This window comes from Chrysemys picta, chromosome 5, assembly GCF_011386835.1.
Source record: "Chrysemys picta bellii isolate R12L10 chromosome 5, ASM1138683v2, whole genome shotgun sequence".
In the NCBI taxonomy this organism is placed as follows: Eukaryota; Metazoa; Chordata; order Testudines; family Emydidae; genus Chrysemys; species Chrysemys picta.
In genome coordinates this window covers 128,250,471-128,267,177 of record NC_088795.1, presented here as the reverse complement: position 1 = coordinate 128,267,177, position 16,707 = coordinate 128,250,471, and positions in this window count along the sequence as shown.

Genomic DNA, 16,707 nt, shown 5'->3' with positions numbered 1-16,707 from the left:
GTTCTTTAAGCCCTGATATGGTTCTTTGTTGTCCTGTGTTTGGGGATCTGCTCATAACCAGTTTTTAGGTAGGTCAGCGACAGAGACAGAATCATCAAAGCTAACAGTTCTGGCATTGTCCCATAAGAATTCAAAGTGTTTGCTGATATGTGGCTATCTTGAGCCATTCTTCTCCTTCCTGCCTGTATTTCAGACAGATCTCTAATGAGTTAAACCAGTATGTTCCTACTGTAAACATCCGAATAACCAGCTCAACGTACAGTATCAATATATAATCACAGGGCAGCTCCAAATCCATCACAGTCACATTTCAATATTGTTTTTGTCGTGAAATGTCTAGTCATGAAATAATTTGTTTAAATATTAAAGCTTCTTACATTTTATTTATTTGCATTTCTAAGGACAGACAAAAAGGGGTCCTATCCTGAGGTCTAGGGGCTCTGGATGTCTATTTAAAAATACAGTCAATAAAACCTATAGACAAAAGCCAGCAGTAACCCCAACCATGCAGTGGTAAGTAACCTAACCTTATAGCAAAGGAGAAATGAGGAAGCAGGCCCACTCCTAACTATTGGACCTCAAGTAACAAGCCTTTCCCTGATCCTAAAATATCAGCTTTACCACATGCCCAGAAGATCAAGAAATATTTGCTCTCTTAGACCAAGGGAAGAAGGTCCCAAATCAGTGGGTTTTCACAGAGAAAGCTGTCAGCAGCCCCTTTGTCTTTTCTTCTTATTTTTTATTTATTAGCAGATCTAATACATTGTTACAAAAACATTTTTATAAATCTAACTTTACAATTCCACCAGTAATAGTCTTGGTGCCTATACAAGTTCCAAAATATAAACTGGCCTTCAGAAATCTGTAATACTAGGGTGATGGCCAACTAGTAAGGTCCTTAGTATTCAAAGAAAGTTCTCCGATTGTGTGGTGAGGAATGATTCTTTCCCAGAAGATTCAAGGTTTCTAGGTAAGTATCCATTTTCCTTTGACATTTTCTAAACAAAGCGTTTCAATTTTTTTACTTGAAATAACTTTTCATTTTGAAATTTTCTTCAATGTTATTAAATTCAAAATATTAAAAAATGCTCCGCATTTAAATGGAATGTTCTGTTTTGGGTTGACTGAAACTTTTCATTTGGCCCCCCAACATTTTTTTTTATTTTTCAATTTGCCAGAAATATCATTTTCAGTTTGACCCAAATGATTTTTTAAAAATTTTCAACAAATTGAATTCACAGAGCTCTAAACATTAATGTTTGGTAGCACCACTTCCCCTTTGGCCAACGTCATTGTAGAGTGGCCTGTTTGACACTTGGCTTGCCTCTTCTCTTTTCCATTGTGGGAGCGCTAAATTGAATCCTCTCTGTCTGCTAATCTCAGCTGTGGTAGTATGGAACAAGGAGAGAGGCAGTCTCTCCAGAAGACACCTCCAAGTTTATTTAGGGCTTTTACAGGTCAAAATCAGCACCTTAAACTCCATCCACAATGCAGATCACAAAACATAGTATGTGCATCTGACTAGATGTCCCATTTAACAGCAGGTTGCTGCATTCTGCACCAGCTTCAGTTTCTGAATAGTTCATGAATGTAGCTTCAAGAATAGTTCATTGAATTATCTAGTCTTGAGGTGATAAAGGTGTCACTGATTTACAGGGTCTGGTCTATGCCCCAGCCTTTAACCAGTCCCTTGGGAGTGTCCCTTTTAGTGTGCCAGACCCCAAAGATCCACACAATTCCACAGAGGCAGGGCTGTGGCTTCCATGACTCTGAAACTGAGCCTTCGGGCGCCAGCAATCCCTGTCCCTCTCCATGGCTCCCTGCAGCCAGTCTAGCCAAGACTGACTCCTGTGGGAGACTTGTTCAAACTCTTCAGGATGCAATGCTCTCAGTGAGTATTTGCAGCAACACCAGGCAGCCTTTTCAAAACAAGGTATTATTAATCACCTGGCATACAAAATCTGAAAGTCCTTAGGGTAGCATAAAGAAGCAGAGGATAGAACTGAGTTCAGGCTGGCGTAAGGTTTAGGAACCATCTTTGCTTCCTCTCTCTGGGTATGTCTACATTGCGAAGTTGTCAACAAAACTTTTGTCTTTCATGGGTACTTAAAAAAGCCCCCTCGTGAAAGACAATAGTTTTGCTGATGCAAGTGGCAGTGTGAACACGGCTTTGTCGGCAGGAGCGCTCTCCTGCGACAAAGCTAACGCTGCTTGTGGGGCTGGAAGTATTTTGTCGGTAAAGGTGCCGACAAAGTACTGACCAAGAGCTTTTACACATTCTGATTTCTAGCGACAAGGCTGTGTCAACATAGCCTTGTCGCTAAAAGCTGCGTGGTGTAGACAAGCCCAGAGTCTCTGTCAGTTTTTCTGTCAGTCTCAGGCTGGTGGGCCCTGTGTCTCAGAGCTCAGCTCTTAAAACAGCCTCCTGAAACCTTTCCCCTCCAGTCCGGGGGCTTTTATTCTGTTTCCTTGAAGAGAGATGGGGGGAAATCTTTGGACTGTGGGTCACTAGGTGTGAATGTCTCAGCCCTGCGGGTTTCCAATGTCTCTTCTGGATCCTCCATTTACTTGTGTAGACTTTATTCAGTTTGTTAATGACTCTGGTCTCCAACTAGGCTGGTATGTGAATATAATACCTCATCCCTTCCCTTTATGCTCAGTACATAGCAATGTAAAGCACAGAGGGAAACTGAGGTATGCATAAGAATCATAAAAACATTATCAAAATTCCCACGTTCCTCACAAAAGGCATGAATCTCTCACCAGAGAGTGAAGTTCTCATCAGAGAGAAAAGGCTGCAATCTCCTGGCATGATTAAAATGAAAAGTTGTTCTGGTTACTGCTAAAAATTGACCATCAAACAATAATTGTGAATTAAAAAGGAATGAATCAATCTCTATATTATCTGTATCACATCTGTGTGTGCGTTTGTTTTAGACAGCAAATCTTGTATGTCATAGTTATGTTACATAAAAACATCTATTGAGCCAATTAAATGTTTTCAGTTAAGTGAAAGGATGTAATATTCTTTCTGTGAAAACCAAGAGGCCTTTCCTGAGGATGGCATAATCCTTTCATGAACAAAATGTCCAAAAATGCAGCTGTTTTCATTGTACTGAATAGCAAATTTCACCCTGGATCACATGTACAAATACATGCAAATATATTTTTCACTTGCAAATACTCACAATGTGGTAGTTTTGCACAGCTCTGAGTTCCTTTCCTCCATCCTCTCTGTTGCAGCTGAACTAATAATCTTGTGGAACTAGGTATGATTAACACTTCATAAAGCTAATTTAAATGTGTTTCTTGTATCACCTTTAAGGACTGGAGGTATCTTTGCCTATAAGTAACGATTTTGTATTTTTTACCAAATACAGGGCTGTGCAAATATGTTTGTAGGTAGCTAATGGTACAGCGCTGCTTTTAGCTGGACTATGAGACTCTTTCTCATTATTATTGTAAATCTAAAAGGCAGCAGAGTACACAACACCCTCAAACTAAACCCTTGACCAAGCAAGGCATCAGAATTGGGCCCCAAATCATTATGGGTCTGCTCCTGCCCCCACTGAATTTAAAGGGAGCAGGATTATGCCCAGTAGGTTTGTTTTCACTGCCCCTGCATCAACAGTAGAGACGGAGTCCTTTACGTTTTATAGCTTTTTATTTTTAGCTTTACTATTGGGTTCCTATTTTTCTATATGTTGCTATCAACACTACTTTTGTGCAAGACAAGGAAAGAAGTAACAGCCAAGAGCTGCTAATTCAGGAGCAGTTTGCAATTTCTAATTGTAAAACAGTCTGTCTTTTTTCCTGGCAATATTAGTGTTTTGTGATTTTACATATACTTGAAATATCCCATGCACATGCACAGAAATGCATCTTGTTCCATGATCCACCTTCAAATTGAGATTTGCCATAAATGTGAAGTAAAACTGTTCCACACAAGTGAATAAAGCACAAACACAATTGCAGCAATGTGTTTCTTACATTTTTCTGGCAAATTATAGAGGTCTGCTTATCAAATTTATGATGTTCTGCTCCTGTAATAAATAATCTATGAAACCATTAAAACTCTGTTTCTCATATGTCATTTACTATGGATAGACAGAACACATGTGCAAACATAATCTCCTTCACAAAGCCAGATACTGTATATAAAACTTCATGGCTTTCATTGTTATCTGTTTATAGTATTCACTGAACCCAGGGAGTTAAACTGTTTGATACATATTTGAGGCCTTGAAAAAAATTGGTTTTCTCCAAGTAGACACAGTCTACCAAGTTCAAATAAGTTATCCTTTAAACAGATTCATTTGAGTTTTGACACAATACCTCTTCTCATCAGATCTTCACTTGGAGCCTACATACCTGCTAACTCCTTGTCACAAAAGCAAGCACACGAAACAAAACCACACACACTAGATTTTTAATTTGCATGACATTATATACATTTGCATAAAGTGCTCCCTGTTGGTGACGGAGTTCCAGCTTCTCCCAAAATGCCAAATAATTCTGTTCCCCTCCAGCCTCATATCTGCCCATCCCCTACACCCATGTCAGTTAATTATGCACCTCTAGCACTCCTATCACCTAACCAATTTTACATCATCTAGCTCTCATATGAACTGTGCACCCCCATAAATAAACAAGGCAGACAAAGGATGAAAAAATGAGGAACAGCGAGATTAATTGACTTTCCCAAGGTTACATTGGGAGCCTGTGGTAGAGCCAGCAATAGAAGCCAGATTGCTTGAGTCCCAGTGCAATCCACAAACCATAAGACCAACCTTCCTCTCTGCAGTAAATACTGATGCTTTTTCAAATATTCATTAATTCAACCAACAAGAATGTTGCTCTTTCTGCCAGCAAACACCATGTCTCACAGCAAAAATCAGCAAAATTGCACTCTGAACAAAAATTGGCCATTTTCTCCATACCAAGTTGCTGTCTCTCTCATGAAAGTTGCACTTCATTGTCATGAAAAACATATCTTCTTCTCTTGACCACATTAAATTATGAATTTTCACTGGCGAGAATATTTTTACCCAGCTCTATTTTTGACCAAGGTAGGAAGAAAGTCCTGTGGTATAAAAGCCTTCTAAAATCATAATACTCACTAACTAATCCCTTGCTACATCAATCCAACTATTTTCCTTGGAGGGAAACAAACATTCTTGCAAGTACAACAGATGACATATGAAATGATAAAAGTGCCCACTGGGTAAATGAAAGATCTCCTTTCTTCTCTGTAACGTGCAGCTTTATAAGTCTAATGTGAAGCTCCGTACTATGCCAGATACATTTGGAAAATATCCCAAGTATAATTTTGAAACTCTGCCTATTTAAAAGTTTTGGCAACTTTAATAATTGCTTACAAAAGCTTCAGCAAAATTGCCATTTTCATGAGGCTTGCTCTGCCAAGAAGTGACAAAGGCAGCCCATGCCATCAGTTTACATCCTCCTGTATTTAATTTAATACTGTGAGCCAAACTTATAGCAATCAATATTGTTTTACCAGGCTAAAAATAAGTAGCAGGTCACTCTTGGGGTAACTCTACTGAAAAGAGTTACACATAGCGTAAATCTGACCCAATGTCTTTTGGCCATGAAAAAAGACAGGAAAAATCCAACTCCATATACAATTAATGCAACCAGTTTATGGCAAAGTTTATGATTTTTCCACACATATATTACAGCTAACTGACAACTAAGTACAGTTGTGAAACATTGTGAAGATAGCTGGAATCAAATGTTTGGGATAAGACCAATTAATAAAGAGATCATCTGTGCTCATATCATGTTCCTGCTGAATGCCCCCATCATATAGTAGCTAAAACAAATCAAACCAGGGATTAAAGGATTCCTTTCCTTAGCACCCCAAGTAAACATAAAAATTTCCCCCATATGGATTGCTGATGCAAAGATGCCAATTGTGGTGATGGCTTCTGTGTTGTCTGTCTATGCATTAAGAACTGCACTGAGGCCACTAAGGCTATATCTACAACAGGGATAAAAAACCTGCGGCTGGCCGGGGTCAGCTAACTTGGGCTCACGGGGCTTAGGCTTCAGGGCTGAAAAATCATTTGGACTGAAGCCCAAGCTCTGGGACCTACGAGGGTGGTGGGTCCCAGAGCTCAGACTGCAGCCCAGGCCCAAATGTTTACAGGGATATTTTTTCAGATATGGAGCCTGAGCCCAAGTCCTGATCCGGGCCAGCCACAGCTGCGCGGGTCTTTTATCCCTGTGTAGATGTACCCTAAGTCACTTCTCATAGGCCCTGAACAGCAACCCTTTGATCACTGCCAACCTATAAACACATTGGCAACAGTGTCTAGAAGTAAAAGACTTCATTTCCTGAAGCATAGCCTCTGAAACATCCGGCTACTAGGGTTTTTTTTTTATGTTCCTGCTCCAAAGCTGTTTGTAGTGACAATTAATTTAGATACTTTAAGTAATGATTTAGTCCAGTTCACAAACCTATTTTTTGAATATCACTTAAAAAAAAAAAATAAAAAAGGAAGAGAGAGCTCCACTGCAATTTATTATTATTTTTCAACATCTAGAGATTCAGTCAAGGTTTTCAAGTATGGGTTATAGGAGATGATATAGTCAGATTGTTACCAGGTTTGCCTGTTGCTTTGGGGTACACTCATTTATTAGGGTTACTCTCCTGAGGAGGGTTCCTGTCATTCTATCAATGTACTGCTTGTGTCACTGGTGTTTTCATACAGAGCTCTACTTCTCCCTGCTGCAAGTTCCCTCCCAATGGAGCTATCCTGCAGGACCTCGGTTCCCCAGGGCTGGGTTCGTCCAGCCCCAGAATCAGACGAACACACACACACATTAACACAGTGCGTCTGAATGGACCGGGTCAATCAGCACGCCCAAGCTGACCCCTTATATGCCCCTGGACTCAGCAGGCTGGGTCAAGCAGCACTTCCAAGCTGCCACCCTCCTATGCCCCAGGTTCAGCACACCCCTATCCCCACTTCCACGTTACAATTGTTCTGGTAGTAACCCACTTGATGAGCAAACCCCACAGGATTTTTGGGCGCTGCAGGGATCTTTAGCTTAGGTAAGAGGAGCATTGCTGCAGAGCAAATGGGGAAGCCAAATGGGGAAGCCAAAACCACAAAATGGGGGAGGGGGGGAAAGCAACCAGCTTAACCATCAAAGTTATTTATTGCCAGGTAATAACCATACAAGGGGAGCCAAACAAACAAAACAGTTACAATATTAAATCTAGCTTAAATTTGATTACAAAAGCCAGGTTTAGAAAACTATACCTGATCACACAAGTCAGGGTTGGAAAAATATACCTAGAGTAGAAAAAAACACAAGAGAGAGAGAGTTGGGTTCTCACCACTCCATGAAACTTCAACTGGTTGGGGTTCCCAGGTTGTGGTGGCAGCCAAGGGTCTGAAGTGCTGGAGCCAGGCAGAGACCACAGCATGATCCGTCAGGAGAAGATGAAGTCCCAATGGAATTGATGCAGACTTTGGATCCAGGCATCAGAACACTTACTTGAGCATGGGTAGGGATTTTTGGAGGGAAACAACAATGGTTCAAGGGAGAACACTAGATTTGTTTATGGGTAAACTTATGGCTCAAGGCAGTATACCAAAGTTGTTTTGTTCAGGCTAGACAATAGGAACTGATAATTCCTGGTCAGGGCCGGCTCCAGCTTTTCTGCTGCTCCCCCCCAAAAAGAAGATGAGTGGCGGCACTTCGGCGGCAGCTAAATCGCGCCACTTCTTTGGTGGCAGTTCGGCGGGGGGGTCCTCCTTCTCTTCTTCCTCGATGGTAATTCGGCGGCAGTTCACAGAGGAAGAGAGGGAATGAGGGACCCGCCGCCGAATTGCTGCTGAAGACCCGGACGTGCCGCCCCGATACCAGACGGAGTGCTGCCCCTTTGAATTGGCTGCCCCAAGTACCTGCTTCCTACGCTGGTGCCTGGAGCCGGCCCTGTTCCTGGTTATGGGTGGTGTTCATTCGAGGGAGTTCACAATGCAATTAGGCAGCTTCACTATTTTGGATACCAATAAAGGATTTATTACTAGAATTGGTCTGAGCTGGGTATGTGAAGGCGTAGGTTCATTAACATCTGGAGCAAAGATTCCCCATCATGCAGTGCTTCCCTGCTTTTCTGGTCCCAAAGTTCAGTGCAGTTCTTGCCTTGGAATCTCCGTTCATCATTCTGTATGCTAATGGAGATGCCTTCCTGTCCCATCTTCGAAGCAGGAGGAGGGGCCTTCATGAGTCAGACAGGCTGGATACTGCGCCCTGGTTCCCCAAGAATACAGAGCTGACAGGTAACAAGACTGCATGTCAGAATACTTAGGCCCAGGTTCAGTGCTTCATTTGTGAAATTTTTAGAGGGTGTGGAACCACAGAATAGTAACAAACCTGGAGACTAAGACAAATAATTATGATATTTAGCGGGTAATGTAATGAAAACCATGGATATATAGAAGAGGGGAAAATAAATTCTGTAAGATTTTATTGAATACATGTAGCATTCGGAAACAGATAATTTGTGGGGTGTAGCGAGGTAAATTTCCCTGGTTTCTCCTCAAATAGATAAAAATCACTCTCCACATTTTGAGAGTGAAATCTAGAGGTACAATTGATATTCTTCAAGATTCAAAGACATTTTTGGCTTCACTGGTTGATTGCAGAAGTCTCTTTAGACATGATGGTACTTGGCTAAGAAACTTATTTCAATAAGGTGTTAGCCCTCAGAGCAAAATGCCTTATAAACTCTCCTGCTTTTTGCAGTTTCATATACTACTTGCTCAGAAACTAGTTGTGACCTTTTCTATCTGTCTAATTGTGATGGATATGACACAGTGGATTAACGCAATAATTTTCCATCTTTGGGATCATGAGTTAAGTTATTAATGTTTCACTCCTTGTACCTATCACTAAACCGACACAGAATTTTGCCCAATTGATTATGGCTGGCTATTTTTATGCAAAGACCAGAAACAATAAGCAGGGAAGTACTATACTGAGTAACTGAGCTCCATTGGCACTGCTAGTTTTTTACTACTATGGACTATCATATTAATGAATATCCTCCCACCCCAAACTCACACATTGGGCCATCTTCTATTCTGTCTCTCTGCTGTAATTCTAGAGTACTCCCATGGATTTAACTGGAGTTACTTACTTTGGATTTACATCCATTTAACTCTATCAGAATCTAGCCAACTGTCAGCGGGTTTGCTCAGACTATAAAAGAGGGCAGAATCTGGCCTACTATCTAACAGTCTGTTTTTTAATTAGACAACTCTCAGCCTCTCTGTATTACAAAGAATATACTGTGCTTATTGATCAAACTCTTAGAATGTCTTACTTTTTTAAAACAAGACCCTCTTTCCTGGCGTGTCTGATTCTTAGGAGCCAGTATGAAACTAAGCTTGGACATTAATACATGTTGCCAGTATTTTCTCCCCATATAATGCCCAGGTTCAGAAAGAGTTTAGAGATTTAATTTGCCTTGCTCAGCTCATATTACAGTTAAACTGGTTCCATCAGTGCATCACGTTCCATGCGTAAAATGGTTTAGGGTTTAAATTTAAAATTCGAATGAGCATCAGAAATCACAACATTCCATATCTCAGACTAGATTAGTTCAAACTTTGCTGGGCAATGAATACAGGAACATAGCAATTTCCATACTCTTGGCCAGAACTGCCAATGGACCATCTAGTTCTGCATCGTGTCTCTGATAGTAGTTAATGCTAGCTGCTTCAGAGGAATGTGCAAGAAATCCTGCAGTAGAAGTTATGCAATAACCTGTCTCCAGGGAAAGTTCCTTCCTAACCCCCAATTAATTAGAGATTAGTTTACGCCCCAAAGCATGAATGTTTATATTCCTTCCAAAACTTTTTTTAAAAAAATTCTTACTACTATAACTTAGATATTTGTGTTACCCATATGTACCCTTTCCCCCCTAGTGGTGGTCTCCAGGCTCTCTTCTTTTCATATCTCCCTGACTATTAACTGGCGTAACCATGTGCAGTAATAGAGAGACAAGATGGACCAATAAAAGACATTACCTCACCCACCTTGTCTCTCTAATATCTTGGGAATAAAAACACTGCATACAACAACGTACAATATGCATATGATATGTTAGTACTACCACGTTCTTCCTACTTGCACTGACACAACAAGTCCTTCTTCTGAATAATCTTCTATCACTTGTTAATTGCTGCTAATTGTACTTTTTTCCTTACTCTATTGTACACCAACAGACCTTAATACACAACTTTAGTGTCTGGGCCCATCACCTTTCTTATACCACCACTCCCCAGTGACTGGAAGGGTGGCTGTTAGCAGTGGCAATGAATGGGAGAATCAGATAGAGGTTTTTTGGGGAGGAAAGATACTAAGGCTAATGTCTACACTACACAACTTTTAGTGACATGGCTGTGTCGCCACAGCCGTGTTGCTAAAAGTTGAGCAGTGTAGCTACTGTTCGTCAGCTCGCTTGCTGACAAAAAACTCCTACCAACGGGTAGAGTTTGCGTTCATAGAATCATAGAATCATAGAATATCAGGGTTAGAAGGAACCTCAGGAGGTCATCTAGTCCAACCCCCTGCTCAAAGCAGGACCACTGCCGACAACGCACTGTTCACACTGGCGCTTGTCATGGCAAAACTTTTGTCTTTTGAGGGAGGGAGGGTTAACATCTCTGAAAGACAAACATTTTGTTGTTCAATTGCCAGTGTAGACATAGCCTAAGTTTATTTGTGCAGAATGGTGTTGGGAAAGACAGTGTGAGGAAGCAACATTTGCCAACCAATACTTAAAAAGTGAAGTGCATGTTACTGATAATGTTGATAATAAACACCTCTTTTTGTATATAGCAATGCAAAGGTCAATTAAAATCCATTCATCTTAATACCCTTGACACAGCTGCCAGACCTAACATTTCTAACATCCATAAGCAAGTAAATCTATATCGAATAAGCATGTCACAGCCTCATAATACAAAATGAAGTTTAAGCTAAAGCAAGTTTAATTTAAAACAACAATGGGCAAAACTGCTGCAATTACGTTTAATATAATATTTATTTATTATCACTAGTTAGATCCTAACCAATATCCATATTTAGCAGGCACAGAATGTCAGCTTGAACTTTAATAAACTTTCAGGGACTGACTCATCGGTGGATTTATCCCAGTGTAAAACTGGAGTAACACAGCCATGAATCAGCCATCATTCCATATTATGGGCCAGGCCCTCAGCTTGTGTAAATCTGAGTAGCTGCAGAGACTTCACAGTCGCTATAATGATTTATACCAGCTGAGGGCCTGGCCCTTTATCTTTTACTTAATTCAAAGTAGACATCAGACATTGTCCCAAAGTGGATTTTACAGTAGGGTGACCAGACAGCAAGTGTGAAAAATCGGGACAGGGGGTGGGTGGTAATAGGAGACTGTATAAGAAAAAGACCCAAAAATCGGGACTGTCCCTATAAAATCGGGACATCTGGTCACCCTAATTTTACAGTGTGATTCTCTGCTAAACGAAGGTCTAAAGGTCTTTAATTTTCAACTTGTGTTCAGTCGCTTACATGACTGATCAGCACTGGGAACTATTTCACAATAAATAAACAGATTTTGTTGGGTTTGTTACGTCAAAAAATACAAAATCTCCCTCAGATGATGATAAGAGTACACCTATTACAACGAATGACATTTAATATCTAGAATGACACAGCCGCGAATACAGGGAATATCCTATCTACCAGATGGCTAAAGGGTGCTACTGACATGAAATTAGACACATGTGCCAGCTTTGCAAAAAAGAACACTTTGTTTCTGCTTGGCCTTGGCACACTTTTAACCCTGGCTAATTTAACATTAAAGCTACACTGGTTGTCTCAGTTCCACATTGTTAAAGCCAGCTGGATATGCCAAAAACTGCAAAGAGAGAAAACTTTTGCCTAAACAAATAATACTGTCACTTAGCATAAAGACTTAATCTTGTTAATGAGCAACAGGTAAGGCGACTACCCTGACTGAATAAATTTTCCAGAGACAATTACATTTAACATATTGCATGCTGATATCCAATAGAAGATGTGCACTGAAATCTTAACTTCACTATTACGCAATAATTCGTACTTAGCTTATGTTTTTCCTTTACACTGATTATAGCAGTCACAGGACATTTACGTAACCATGTATCAAAATGGCATGGGGGTCACTATAGTTAAGGTTGCGTCATGATCTCTGTTTAAACGTCAACATTTCAAGTCCGCTAAAATTAATATGCTGAGTCAGATTTCTTTGAAATTAGTTGTGTCTCAGGAAGGTTCAGAATAGGGTTAATAACCCACATTTGGAGTCATTTGAGCCATGGGTTCCAGAGATGTAAGCCCCACATAAAATAGCCATTTAAAAAAAAATTCTACATGGTGGGGTCCTGGTGTTTTTTTGTTTGTTTCCCCAAAGCTGGAGATAGCACTATTGAGGTGCTGTGGGTTAAAATGGCATTAATCCGCTGAGTTTTATCTAAGGTATTGCGTGGCACTCATTAAATCTTTGGGGGATCCAAACAGAGAATGGTATTAAAGAAAATGTACACTTCTACACTCTGCATACTCCAATACAGAAAAACAGCTAGATGGTTTCCATTGCCACCATTTTATATGCTTTAAAGCTTGACTCTTGCAAGTGCTCTACAATCTGAACAGTTAATTTGATTGATTTGAAATTTGGTGTGCCTCATGGGGATGCAAGGTTGCATTGTTGAGTCAAATTTGGCATCATTTGACTAAGGGGTTCCTGAGTTACAGATCCTCTCCCCCCAAAAACAATTTCCATCTACTACCTTGTACTGTTAAACCGAGAGGTCCTAATGACTGGATGAATCTTGATTGCTGTAAGCTCACTCTTCAACATAACTAAGGACAAGTTAATCACACAACACCACCTAAGAGAAAGGAGTTTTGGACTCATGTTGGCTGGATGTTGCTACAATTTGTGAGTCATGGGTGACACATTTTATTTTGGTGTGAATGTAATCAAAGTCTTTAGTGGAAAATAATTAGACACGTGAATGCTTCCTGGGAGGGGAGGGATGATCAGTGGACAAATAAAGGTTTGGGGATGCAGTGAGAGAAGGCGGATTTATAGGGGGATGGATATAGAGGACGTGAGAGAGGGTAGGGGCTCAGGTAAGGGAGACATGGCACACCTCAGCTCTGCCAGGTCACCCCGGCCACCATGCATTCCACAGCTTTGTCAGTGCACCCCACTCTCCAGTTCTGCTAATGCTCCCCAACCCCTATACACTCCCCAGATCTGTCAGTGCACCCCAACTATCCTGTACTCCAAGTACCCTGCAGCCCCAGCACTGCCAGTGTATCCCAACCACTCTGCACCACAACTTGCCTGCATCTCCAGCTCTGCCAATGTACCCCAATCTGCCTGCACCCCTTAGCTCTGCCAATGGACCCCAACTGTTCACCCCAGCCCCTGCACCCCAACCTTCATGCACCCCATAGCTCTGCCAGTGCACCCCAGCCCCATGGCAGTTAATGCAGAATTAAGGTTGCTTGGTGGTATGTCATACCCTTGAGGAACATTTTGTTGAGCAATGTCTGAATGTCTGAAATCCAGGAAAGACAGTTAAAGTTGCCCATACAAACTCATCTCTGCCCTCTTTTGGCAATACATCCCGTTAACTTTACTCTGCTAATCCCACAGTTGCTGAAATGCACATCTTCTTCATCTCCTATTACAACACATTCACTCTCACCTACAGGATTCCATCTAATACCATTAAAGAACAAAAAGGAAAAAATAAAGCTTGCCCACACCACCTTCCCTCTGTTCCCCTGGAGCTGAGAGTAGCCTGTGAGAACTATTTGAATACACTTCAGGTGTAGTCAGTGTGGCCTTGTCTACACTATGAGTTTAGATTGAATTTAGCAGCATTACATCGAATTAACCCTGCACCCGTCCACACAATGAAGCCATTTACTTCGACATAAAAGGCTTTTAAAATTGATTTCTGTACTCCTCTCCAACGAGGGGAGTAGCACTGAAATTGACATTGCCAGTTCAAATTAGAGTTAGTGTGGATGAAATTCAAAGGAATTGGCCACCAGGAGCTATCCCACAATGCACCATTGTGACCACTCTGGACAGCAATCTGAACTTGGATGCACTTGCCAGGTAGACAGGAAAAGCCCCGTGAACTTTTGAATTTCATTTCCTGTTTGCCCAGCGTGGAGAGCACAGGTGACCACGCAGAGTTCATCAGCACAGGTAACCATGCAGGCCGATAATCGAAAAAGAGCACCAGCATGGACCATACGGGAGATACTGGATCTGATCGCTATATGGGGAGAGGATTCCGTGCTAGCAGAACTACGTTCCAAAAGACAAAATGCCAAAACATTTGAAAAAATCTCCAAGGGCATGATGGAGAGAGGCCACAATAGGGACTCGTATCAGTGCTGCGTGAAAGTTAAGGAGCTCAGACAAGCGTACCAGAAAACCAAAGAAGCAAATGGAAGGTCCAGGGGAGAGCCGCAAACATGCCGCTTCTACGCTGAGCTGCATGCAATTCTAGGGGGGGCCGCCACCACTACCCCACCCCTGACCGTGGATTCTGAGGAGGCGGTACTCTCAGCCATGCCTGAGGATTCTGCGGACGGGGAAGATAAGGATGAGGACGAGCTTGCAGAGAGCACACAGCACTCTGTTCTCCCCAACAGCCAGGATCTTTTTCTCAGCCTGACTGAAGTACCCTCCCAACCCTTCCAAGGTGGTATCCCAGACCATGAACCTGTGGAAGGGACCTCAGGTGAGTGTACCTTTGTAAGTATAAAACATGGTTTAAAAGCAAGTGGTTTTTAATGATTAATTTGCCCTGAGGACTTGGGATGCATTCGCAGCCAATACAGCTACTGGAAAAGTCTGGGTAAAGCGATCATCCCAGAGAATTGGATGGGTGGTGGTGGGGTTTAATTTGGTTTCTGCTGCTGCACGTTAACAGGAAAACCGCAGCACTCAACGGGCTTTGCTTGGTATGGGAAAGGAGGGTGCTGCTTTAATGAAGGTTGCAGAAGCCGAAACACAATGGCTTACCATGGCCACATGCAAGCCGAATTCTGTTGCCCAGCCCTGCGTCTGTGATCTCTAACACCAAAGCTGCAGGCACTCAATATAAGATGCAAAATGCGACCTTGTACCGAAATCACATGTGCTATGTAATGTGAATAGTGTTGTTCACCGTGAAAGAGTATAAGCATTGTTCTGTAAAATGTATCTTTTTAAATACTCCTCTCCCTTTTTTCCCTCCCTCCCGCAGCTGCAAATTTTTCAAGCCTCCCTCCTCCGTCCCAAAGGCTATCTGAGATAAGGCGGCGAAAAAAACACATGCGAGACGGAATGTTCTCGGAAATCATGCAATCGATCCGCAATGAAAGAGCTCATCTGAATGAGTGGAATTACATGGTATCAAAGTACAGGAAAGATGCCAGCAAATGTGAGGACAGAAGGGACAAATGTGAGGACAGGAGGGACGAACGTGAAGAGAGGAGGGACACTCGAGATGAGAGGTGGCGACAGGAAGATCAGAGGAGGCAGGATGCAACACTGGGGCTACTGCGGGATCAAACGGACATGCTCCCGCATCTGGTGGAGCTTCAGGAACGGCAACAGGATCACAGAGTGCCACTGCAGCCCCTGTATAACTGCCCTCCCCAAGTTCCATAGCCTCCTCATTCAGACGTATAAGAACGCGGGGGGAGGGAGGCTCCGTGCACCCTGCCACTCCACCCCAGTGGACAGCCCAAGCAAAAGGCTGTCAATATTTTGAACTTTTGAAGTGGCCTTTTCCTTCCCTCCTCTCCTCCTCCCAAACCTCATCCGGGCTACCTTGTCAGTTCTCTCCCTCTTTTTATAATCAATTAATAAATAATACATGATTTTTAAACTATAGTGACTTTATTTCCTTTGAAAGCAAGCTGTGATCGAAGGGGGAGGGTGGGTTGCTTACAGGGAATGAGTCAAGCAAGGGGGCAGGTTTTCATCAAGGAGAAACAAAGAGAACTTTCACACCGTAGCCTGGCCAGTCATGAAACTGGTTTTCAAAGCTTCTCTGATGTGCAGCACTTCCTGGTATGCTCTTCTAATCGCCCTGGTGTCTGGCTGCGCGTAATCAGCGGCCAGGCGATTTGCCTCAACCTCCCACCCCGCCATAAAGCTCTCCCCCTTACTCTCACAGAGATTGTGGAGCACACAGCAAGCAGCAATAACAATGGGAATATTGGTTTGGCTGAGGTCTGAGCGAGTCAGTAAAGTGTGCCAGCGACCCTTTAAACATCCAAATGCACATTCTACCCCCATTCTGCACTTGCTCAGCCTGTAGTTGAACAGCTCCTGACTCCTGTCCAGGCTGCCTGTGTATGGCTTCATGAGCCATGGCATTAAGGGGTAGGCTGGGTCCCCAAGGATAACTATAGGCATTTCAGCATCCCCAATGGTTATTTTCTGGTCTGGGAAGTAAATCCCTTGCTGCAGCCATTTAAACAGATTAGTGTTCCTGAAGACGCAAGCGTCATGAATCCTTCCCGGCCATCCCACGTTGATGTTGGTGAAACGTCCCTTGTGATCCACCAGTGCTTGCAACACCATTGAAAAGTACCCCTTGCGGTTTATGTACTGGCTGC